Source organism: Bidens hawaiensis, unplaced genomic scaffold (assembly GCF_021521415.1).
Source record: "Bidens hawaiensis isolate Kalapana, Puna unplaced genomic scaffold, B.hawaiensis_p1.1 tig00010181_1, whole genome shotgun sequence".
In the NCBI taxonomy this organism is placed as follows: domain Eukaryota; kingdom Viridiplantae; phylum Streptophyta; class Magnoliopsida; order Asterales; family Asteraceae; genus Bidens; species Bidens hawaiensis.
In genome coordinates this window covers 408,992-419,655 of record NW_027491773.1, presented here as the reverse complement: position 1 = coordinate 419,655, position 10,664 = coordinate 408,992, and positions in this window count along the sequence as shown.

Sequence of the window (10,664 nt, the reverse complement as noted above, 5' to 3'; positions counted from 1 at the left end):
CGTGGGGAGCACCAGTGTTATTTGTAAAGAAGAAAGATGGGAGTTTTCGAATGTGTATTGATTACCGGGAATTGAATAAAGTGACTATAAAGAATAGATACCCCTTACCTCGAATTGATGACTTGTTTGATCAGCTCCAGGGTGCGAAGTATTTTTCAAAAATTGATCTTAGATCTGGTTATCATCAAGTAAGAATTCAGGAAGAAGACGTACCAAAAACAGCTTTCCGAACTCGGTATGGTCACTATGAATTTTTGGTTATGCCGTTTGGGTTGACAAATACACCAGCAGTGTTTATGGACCTCATGAACCGAGTTTGCAAACCTTACCTTGACAAGTTCGTGATAGTGTTTATTGATGACATTTTGATATATTCGAGAAGTAAGGAGGAACACGAACAACATTTGCGGGAAATATTAGAATTATTGAGGCAAGAGAAGTTATACGCAAAGTTGTCCAAATGTGAATTTTGGCTACAAGAAGTACAGTTTTTGGGGCACATTGTGAACCATCAAGGGATCCAAGTAGACCCAAGTAAAATTGAGGCCATTAAAAATTGGCAAGTGCCTAAGTCACCAAGAGAAATTTGCCAATTCTTAGGACTAGCCGGGTATTATAGAAGATTCATTGAAAACTTTTCATGTATTTCCCAACCTCTAACCCTCCTAACTCAAAAAGATCGAGCGTATGAATAGGGAGAAGAACAAGAAATGGCCTTCCAAACGTTAAAACAGAAGTTATGTGAGGCTCCAATATTAAGCCTTCCAGATGGAACTGATGAATTGGTGGTATATTGTGACGCGTCTCGTAAAGGTTTAGGATGCGTACTGATGCAAGGAAAGAAAGTAATAGCATATGCCTCCCGACAATTAAAGATACACGAGAAGAACTATACAACCCACGATTTGGAATTGGGAGCGGTTATTTTTGCATTGAAGATCTGGAGACACTACTTGTACGGCACAAAATGTACTATCTATACTGATCACAAAAGCCTACAACACATATTTGATCAGAAAGAGCTAAACATGAGACAAAGGAGATGGGTAGAACTGTTAAATGATTATGATTGTGAGATTAAATACCATCCGGGTAAGGCCAACGTAGTAGCTGATGCTTTAAGCCGAAAAGACAGAGTCAAACCATTAAGGGTACGAGCACTCGGAATGATTGTTCAAAGTAGCCTAACCGAACAAGTTCGTGTTGCACAAGATGAGGCTTTGAAGGCAGATCAGGTAGAAAAAGAAGAACTACATGGGAATGAAAGGAATTTTGAGAAGAAAATTGATGAAGTATATTATTACAAAAACTGGGTCTGGATTCCAACACTTCATAAACTCCGAAAGTTGATTCTTGATGAAGCACATAAGTCCAAATATTCTATTCATCCAGGTACTGATAAGATGTATAAGGATGTTAAAGAATTTTACTGGTGGCTTGGCATGAAAAAGGATATAGCCGTGTATGTAAGTAAATGTGCAACGTGTGCAAGAGTTAAAGCCGAATATCAAAAACCTTCGGGAATGTTACAACAACTCAAAATCCCACAATGGAAATGGGAACAAATTACCATGGATTTTGTAACACATCTACCCAAAACCTCTCGAGGACATAATGCAATTTGGGTAATTGTGGATCGATTAACCAAATCCGCACACTTTATCCCAATCCGTAACAATTACTCTACCGAAAAACTCGCACAAATTTACATCGATGAAATTGTATCTCGACACGGAGTACCTCTTTCGATTATTTCCGATCGAGATAGTCACTTTACTTCACATTTCTGGCAAGCAGTACAAGAATCTTTGGGAACTCGAATAGATTTGAGTACCGCCTACCATCCCCAAACCGACGGCCAATCTGAGCGAACCATTCAAACCTTAGAAGATCTACTTCGTGCTTGTGTACTTGATTACAAAGGAAACTGGGATCAACATCTCTCGCTTATTGAGTTTTCCTATAATAATAGCTACCACAGTAGTATAAAAGCTGCACCTTATGAAGCTCTATATGGGCGAAAATGTAGATCACCACTATGTTGGACGGAAGTGAGTGATACCCAAATTTCAAGGTCAGATTTAATTCAGGAAACCACCGATAAGATTCACCAGATTAAGAAAAAATTGAAAGCTGCCCGCGACCGACAAAAGAGTTATGCCGATGTTCGCAGAAAACCGTTTTCTTTTGAAATAGGTGATAAGGTGTTTTTAAAAGTATCGCCGTGGAAAGGTGTTATAAGATTTGGAAAGACTGGTAAACTAGCCCCGAGATACATCGGACCTTTCGAGATTATTGCAAAAATTGGTTCCGTAGCTTACCGATTAAAACTACCCTTAGAACTGAGCACTATTCACGACGTGTTTCATGTATCGAATCTGAAAAAGTGTTTGACTGATGAAACGACAATAGTACCACTGGAAGATTTTCAGATCAACGAAAAGCTCAACTTCGTAGAGGAACCGGTAGAAATTGTGGACGGGAAAACCAAACAGTTACGACACCACAAAATTTCATTGATAAAAGTTCGGTGGAATTCAAAACAAGGACCCGAATATACTTGGGAACGAAAGGACGAATTCCGAAAGAAATACCCACATATGTTCCCTAAAAAAAAACCGATGACACATTAAATTTTGAGGACCAAATTTCTTAACGGGGGGAGAATGTGACATTCGTGACAAAACGAGGTATACCTTATTTAATACGTAGCGAGTAAACGATAAATCGGTTAATTCGTAGTGCTTAAACGAGTAACCGACTGATACTGATTATGGCCCGTATATATACTGAGGGGTCATATACGAGTTATATATATATTATAGAGGCTAATATATTGATATTTAGGCCCCAGTACGTTTAAAGCCATTTAAACGAAAAAGGTTTCGTTTATTGATACGCTATGAGTTTAAACGCAATCGTTAACATCAAAACGAGCATTTTAGCATCCGTTAAACCGAAAAAAATTTATAAAACACTTATATGACATGTTCTAAGAAATCCGTGAAAATATTTTGGATTTTTACAACGAGTCAGTACGTTTTTCTTATTTTACAAAAATATGCTGAAAAACACTCGTTTTCGCGATATTTTTCGCACTCGAACTAGTTTTCTTGCTAAAAACCAAATCCGAATTAAATTTTGGACCGATATTTACGCATGGAACAGAAACCGAGTCATTAATGGGCCAAAAGGAGGCCCAATGGGCCCCTTTATGGGCCGACCACAAAAAATGGGGTGGGACCCCTTGTATAAGGCTTGTTATACAAGCTTGTTACTTGATATTTTCACACAAACTTCAACCTAGATAAGAAATCACAGCTGAGTTCTTCATTATCCAGCCAAAACCCTAAAGGTAATCTTCAAATTTTCATCCATTTCATGCTTGATTAACAAAGTTTAAGCATGAAAAATTCAGTCTTGTTTAGTTTTAAACATGTTTAACCATTAAAAAATCATAAAAATCAAGTAAAATTATGTTTTGATGTTAAACATCTTTACAAACCAGGGACATATACTTATTTGGTCAAAAACGCGGATTAGAACATGAATACAACGTTTTTCCGGTTTGAAAGTTCGGTTTGAACCCAAAACCGAAACCCTAATTATCAAGGATGTTACATGGATGATTTATGCTTGGTTTGATGTTATATGATATGTAGATACATTGAGTTTGCAACCCGAGACCCGGAAAGTCGTTTAAGCTAGCAAACTCATCGAAAACCGACAAGGTAAACCCGTAACACTCGTTTAGGGGCTGTTTAGTATTAGGTTGCGACGTTCTTGTTTTTAGCTTGTGAAAATTTTCAGGGACATTAGGGATCATTTAAATGAGTCCCTATTCAAATTTGGTAATTTTTCTATAAACGGAGAATATTTGGCGAATTTATTACCGTTTATTGGCGTTTATTCGGGAAAAATAGGTAAACTTCTTGAAAAATTATGAAATTTGGTTTGGAACCCATAAATGATATATTAAGATCACTGGTAAAGTTTGAGAACATTTGGAGATGTCTAGGTATTATTTGTGCAATTGTGTTTTAACCGAGTTTTAATAGCCGAAAAACGCGCAAAAAGGCATTTTGACCAAAGAGTTAGATTCTGGAGATTTTTCAGGGGATATGTACTGAAATTGAGACCACTTGGAAAAATTATCGGATTTTTCGGATGTCGTTTGGTATAAACAGGCTATTTATTACTCAATTATCGCACATTAAATGAATTTTTATTAATAGATAATTAATCATAAAATTTCTGAAAATATTTTTATAAAATTCTCCATATTTTAATTTATTTTTATTAAAATTTCCATAATTTATATATGAGTACATAGTTAGTTATGATTAATCAAAGATTTAAACTATATTTGTTTTAACGAAACCGACAGTTTCGTGTTTAACGGACTGACTGGTATGTCAAAATGTCAAAAGTAGTCAAATATCATAGTTTCGAATGAATTTGATAAAAACAAACCTTTTACGAGAATTCCGGACAAATTGGGTGGATTGTACGTGTTTTGTATAATCAAACCCGTGTGAAAATCGAAACGGACCCTGCGATCAATCCAGATACCGAAACCTTAAAATTCTTTTATAAATTAAATCATTTTATCAATCAATATGTTTACTTAAGTTTTTATGATCTTACCTATTCCCGTAACGCGTAAACGATCAACTTGGCTAGGCTCGAAAAACGGTGAAACTAAGCCAAATCTGATTTTAAGTATTTCACAGTATTCAACGTCACAATCTAAGACTATGGTCATGTTTTGGGCCTAACAGCTATAACCAGACTAGTTATACAGCCCAATTTGGTTTAAACACTGTACTAGTATTAACAGTACGATACCGATTATAGGATACGAGTTATAATCGAGGCATAACACTTATTGACGTATATTACCTGCTCGAACTACAATAAGGTGAGTTTCACGACCCCACTTCCTAAACTGTTTTACGAACTTTTGGGGTGGAAAGCATGTTTACATATACTTATATACTTGAAAACGTGTGTTGATGTGAATTATCTAAGTACTAACACTTGAAAGTCCCCACAAACACAAGTGATTAACTTCGTGCCGGTGACATGTAGATAGTACTATCGGTTTGACAAACCCAACTGACAGAGCCGGTGGGGTATGTCGGAACATGTTAACCCAGTTGCACATTGTCATTTAAACTTATTACATACTGCTATGTGGTGTTAGACATAGTACATACTTGGGGCAAAGTGGCTGTTAAATGCCAACGGGAGTGCATGGGCAAGGGTGGCCATGTGTTTTAGCTCGTTTCGGTTTCACTTGTGGCTTAGTATAATACATCATACACATACATGTATACATACACACTGTAAACTTTACGAACTCGTATACTGATTTCGTTGATACTCGTGAAACTTGAAACTCACTAACTAAACGTAGTTGACCCGTTTTAACATGCTTTTCAAGTAAAGCAAAGGTGGAATGATTTGCTTACGTTCTTGGTGTTAGGAATGAAGTTGAATAGCTGTGAATAGACGCAGATTTATTATATTGAATAAGAAGCTCGTAAACCGGTTATGTGATTCTCATCTAGTTTGTAAACATAGTACCAATCCATGTAATATGATGTAAATTAGTTTGTGAATTTCTTTATAAACAATGTTGTTGATACCAGTATTATCTGTTACATTCCCATTTTACGCTTCCGCAACTACCTAGTCGGGGTGTGACACCCCAATTTGACTTCAACCCCCTAACATTTGGTAAAAATCTTTTATGACAAAACAGTTAAATATTGATTTAAATCTTTCATTTCAAAAATTCAAACATATGTGAGTTTGAACGTTAGACTTACATGCTAATATGTGAACCTTTCAAATTTTGGTTGATAAAATTAAACATTGTTCACAGTTATTCTTTGTCATGAAAAAATCACAAATTTTGTCCTTTTGAATTACATAGATTATGGAATGGGTCCTTTATCAAAAATAGTTTCACTCTTTGTCCTTTATTTGGATGTTCGCTATGTTTTTTGTCCTTAACTTATACCGTTAAACAGCCCCATGTGCATAAAATGTGATGGGCATAATAGTCTTTTCCCATGCCCATTCTCTTTCCTCCTACTCACCTGTTAACTTCAAACACTTACAATAATACCCTTTCTAATTTAAAAACCTGAAAGATATTCTTCTTCTAAAACCGTTGTTGATAATAATAATAATAATAATACACTACCAGATCTGAGTATCGTATCCAAAACCTTTAACGCATGTTCTTCCGTAAGCATCTTCGTATGCGTCGAACCAGTACAAACCCTAGCCTGAGGTAGCACGCCGGAGCCAGTGCAGGAGAAGAAGAAACCACACCGTTACAACGGTGGAGTACGGAATCAGAACCCTAGGTTTGTCAACGAAACCGGAGGTTGCTCACCGGAACGTGTGCCGAAGAAGAAACGGCATCGTCACAACGGCGGGAATCGGAACCCTAGGCTTGTCATTGACACCACAATACCATTAAGCAAATCAACGTCTATAACATTTGGAAACCGAAAAAACATCCGACCCGTCTATAACAGTCATTGTCTATGTTTGGGGTTTGATTTTGGAAGTGGGTTTGGGATTGATTTGATTATTTTTGAGTTTGCATTTGGGTTTCAAGTGTGACTTTGTTGGGGAACGTGTTAAATTAAGAATGTGAAGTTGAACAAGTGAAAAGGAGGATGAAAGAGAAGGGCAGGGGAAAAGACAATTATACCCATCACGTTTTATGCATATGGGTCTGTTTAACGGGATATGGGGTTAGCTTAAAGAACAAAAACCATGGAAAAAATCCAAATAAATGACAAAGAGTGAAACTATTTTTGAAAAAGGATCCATTCCATAATCTATGTAATTCAAAAGGACAAAATTTGTAATTTTTTCTTGTCATATATATAAAATAAATTATTTTGAAGACCAAATACCAACGGCCTTGTGTATTACGGGTAGTCACTTTTCTGCCTATCATCCGGAGAGATGTATCTTGAGACATGCAAAGACAACAATGTATCTCCACATTAATATCAACATTTTTCATTTTGTTTATATCACCTCAGATTTTACACATCATCGAAAGAAACCATACATATTAATGACTGTGCTAACTGTCTTTTTTAGTCTATTAAATCCATAATATCAGCATAAATAACCAATATACTATCATTTCCCAAAAGGTTAGATGAATTTTCACTTAACAACCTTCTTAGCTTCTTCAAAGCTTGAATTGAATAATCTTATCATGTCTCTACACCATACAATTTGCCCTGTTTTTGTCAAAAATATTATGATTAAAAATTATCTTGAAAAACTTTTCATTTGAGCATACAATTTTGACACAAAAACATACCTTGACACAAACAAAAGTAACATAATCAAGAATAATCATAATATGAATGACATACTCAAAATACGCAGACTCACACAAATTATGCATATCCTATCTTCTTCTAAGTACATTATCATACCAGATTGTTCACATAATCAAAATTCACAGAATCAAGACATCAGATAAGCACTTGTAAAATAGATCATTTCAAATCATAGTCAAACTAACTTATCCTGATGTCATACACATCCATTGATTTTAAGCAAACTTAAGCATTATAAACACATAAGTCATATAGAAGTTCATTTAAAAGATAAATCAGTTAAACATGAAATGAAACAACACTATCACTCTCAAGACCATTTCAAGATAATGAGTTAGCATAATGAGCACACATAATTAATCAGACATCATCAGAGTTGATCATGCCCAAAGCTTTCAAGAGAAAGTTTAATTTGGTTCTATCGAGTGGTTTGGTGAATAGGTCAGCCAAATTGTCACTGGTGTCAACTCTTTTCATTTCAATCAAACCTTTCTCATTATAATCTCTAATGAAATGATGTCTGATTTCAACGTGCTTAGTCTTACAGTGTTGAACTGGATTCCTAACAATAAACAGTGCAACAATATTATCAATGAAAATAGGGATGTTCAAGAAATTCAAACCATAATCCAACAATTGGTTCTGAATCCAAAGAACTTGTGCACAACAGGCAGATGCAGCAATATACTCAGCTTCAACAGTTGAGATGGCACTGTAGTTTGCTTCTTGCACTGCCAAGACACTAGCCTATCACCCAAAAATTGACATCCACCAGATGTTGACTTTCTGCTCATGTTGCATCCATCAAAATCACTGTCAGTATAAGCAATTAGATCAAAGGAATGGTTCTTTCGATACCAAATCCCCAGATCAGGTTTTCCTTTCAAGTATCCAAAGATCCTCTTGACAACAGTCATGTGAGAGACCTTTGGCGATGATTGGAATCTTGCACATATACATACAACAAACCTAATATCAAGTCTAGAAGCAGTCAGATACATCAATGAATCAATTTTTCTCTATACTCATGCTCATATACTGGCTCCTCATTTTCATCTACAATAATCTTTTCATGTGTGTCCATAGGAGTTGAAGCAGTCTTAAGATCTTGACACTTGAACTTGTTTAGGATGTCCAGCACATACTTTGACTGGAAAATGAATATACCTTCCTTCTTTTGCTGAACTCGCAGACCCAGAAAGAAATTCATTTCACCCATGGAGCTCATGCAGTATTTTGATTTCATGACCTCTTCAAATTCATGGCACATTTGTTCATTCGTAGATCCAAAGATGATGTCATCAACAAAGACTTATAAAAGGAGCAAATCTTTTCCTCTTCTCTTGTAGAAGAGGGTCTTGTCAATAGCTCCCCTTTGGAAACCATTAGTAAGCATGTGGTTTAATAACTCATCATACCAAGCTATTGGAGCTTGATACAGTCCATACAAAGCTTTATTTAACTTATACACTATGTTAGGATAATCAGGGTCCTCAAAACCTGGTAGTTGAGCTACATACACCACCTCTTCTATCTTTCCATTCAGAAATGCAGATTTCACATCCAATTGGAATGCTCTTATGTTCTTTGAGGCAACATAAGCTATGAAAATTCTTATTGATTCAAGTCTTGTAACTGGAGCAAAGACCTCCTCAAAGTCAATCCCTTCTTCTTGTAAGTATCCCAATGAAACAAGTGTTTCTTTGTTCTTAATAAAAATCCCTCTTTCATCCCTCTTGTTCCTGAAAACCCACTTGGTTCTAATGGCATATATGTTTCTTGGTTTTTCTATAAGTTCCCACACTTGCAGATCTCTGAATTAAGCCAACTCCTCTTGCATAGCTTCTACCCAAAAATTGTATTTTAAATATTGAACAATGTTCTTGGGTTCAATTTAGGATAGAAAGCAAGAGTATAAAAAAATGTTTGCAGATTCAGATGCACTTCTTGTTACTCTTTCATTGATGTTCCCAATGATGTTCTCAGGTGGATGATTTTTTTCAACATATGAGGATTGTACAATCACATCAGTAGACATATTTGATTCAAGATTTGTGTCATTAAGATCAGGTTCATCAATGACCAAATCAGTTGTTGCATCATGAAATTTGGGTGCTTCTTCATTTTCTGTTGTGAAGTGGATGCATCATTGTTTCCAATATTCATGCTTTGAAACAAATTTTCAAATCTTGCTTCTCTTTTAGCTTGTCTTTGACTGTCATGTTGGTTGCCGGGATCTTCCTCATTCAAGATATGATCGTCTTGAATCACTTGATTGTCTTGATTACCTTGTTCTTGATCTTGTCCTGGATTATGACCTTGGTCTTGATCTTGAACATGATCTTGAACTTGTTCATTTTCATCATTTGAGGGATCCTTAATGAATCTATATTCAAATCTTTTACCAGAAACCTTGGACCACAATTTGTCCAAATCAATCTTCTTTTGATTAATATCTTCATGCTCACTTGTTTTTGTAAAAAGTTTCATCAAAGTCCTCAGGATAAATCTTGAAGGACTTGATCAAATTCTCAAGATCAAAGAGCCATGATGCTTCATCCACTGTATTGAACTAATTTTCATTGAATACCACATCAGATGATTCAATCACACTTAAATGGTCTTTCACATAGACTCCATAATCTTTTGAGTGTGTTGAATATCCAACAAAGAAGCAATACAAGGATTTTGATTGAAGTACCATGTTCTGAACATAGCAGGCAGTATTTATTTCTTCTTCCCAAAATGTAACAGGCAAGAAAGCATATGCTAACATGGTCCTTGCAGCTTCAATGAGTGTTCTATTTCTTCTCTCTGCAACCCATTCTGTTCAGGAGTTCTATGGGCAGTGAATTGTTAAATAATTCCTTTTGTATTGCAAAATTCATTCATAATCCCATTTTGAACTCAGTCCCATTGTCACTTCTCATGACCTTCACCCTTGCATCCAGTTGATTCTCAACCCTTGTTACACAACTTTTAATTAGTTCAGGAACCTCATCTTTGGTACTTAGGAATTAAACCCAAGTATATCTTGAAAAATCATCAATGATCACCAAACAATATCTCTTTTTGCCAATACTTGGTACCCTCACAGGACCAAAGAGATCCATATGAAGCATTTCAAGCACTTGATCAATTATGTTAATGAGCTTTGTTTTGTGAGTTGACTTGTGCTGCTTTCCCTTTTGACAAGAAATGCATTTGTCATCAAGTTTGAACTCTCTTGTGGGTAAACCAATTACATGCTCACCTTTCACAAGTCTGTTCATGTTCTTT